The sequence below is a fragment of the Sinocyclocheilus anshuiensis genome, unplaced genomic scaffold, assembly GCF_001515605.1.
Source record: "Sinocyclocheilus anshuiensis isolate Anshui unplaced genomic scaffold, SAMN03320099.WGS_v1.1 scaffold519, whole genome shotgun sequence".
Lineage (NCBI taxonomy): Eukaryota > Metazoa > Chordata > Actinopteri > Cypriniformes > Cyprinidae > Sinocyclocheilus > Sinocyclocheilus anshuiensis.
In genome coordinates, this window is record NW_015549637.1 from 112,760 (window position 1) to 113,442 (window position 683).

At 55.2% G+C, this 683-nt stretch overlaps 1 pseudogene; it reads left to right on the forward strand.

Annotated features, from left to right (window-relative positions):
• The window catches only part of LOC107659788 (MAM domain-containing glycosylphosphatidylinositol anchor protein 2-like), a 178,093-nt pseudogene that overhangs the window by 54,923 nt on the left and 122,487 nt on the right, over positions 1-683 (forward strand).

Genomic DNA, 683 nt, shown 5'->3' on the forward strand with positions numbered 1-683 from the left:
GGACGGAGATATGTGCATCTTTTAGATTGATCGGATCGATCATGTCCTCGGACTTGGTCTGAGACACGACCTGTTTGAGTGCGAGTGTGCTGAACTTCAGTCCCTTCAGTCCTCGGTTAAAAAAACGCAGATCTAAAATAGGACGCAACCCTTCATCCTTCCTCGGAACGTTGAAGTACCGACTGTAGGACCCGGACTCTGCTACGTGAGCAGGGACCACTTCGATGGCCTCTGTCCTCAGAGAGTGTCTACTTCTGTTCCATTACCAGAGCCTGCTCGGGGCCCACCAGGGTGGGAAAGGCCCCGTTGAATTGAGGCGGAGGAGAACCGAACTGGATTCGGTGCCCTCTCACTACAGTGTGCAGGACCCACTGAGACACGTTTGGCAGTAGTTTTCACGCTGTCAAATAGTCTACTAAGGGAATCTATCTCTCGAGACTGACCTCTGGTGTAACCAGAGTGGCTAGCTCAGTGCCTTGAAGCAGCGGACCTGCAGGGGACGACCGTACTAGCTGCTCTAGAGACCTCCGTGGAGGACGCGAGCCTCTTAGTACCGCTACGTTTCCGGGCGGTAACTGAGAGAACCGCTCGCTAGAGACCGCTGCACCCTGGAACACCGGCAGGGGTGGCAGACCGATCTCCTGAGGGCACTGAGGAGAGACGGGCACTGTGTAATGTGGTGT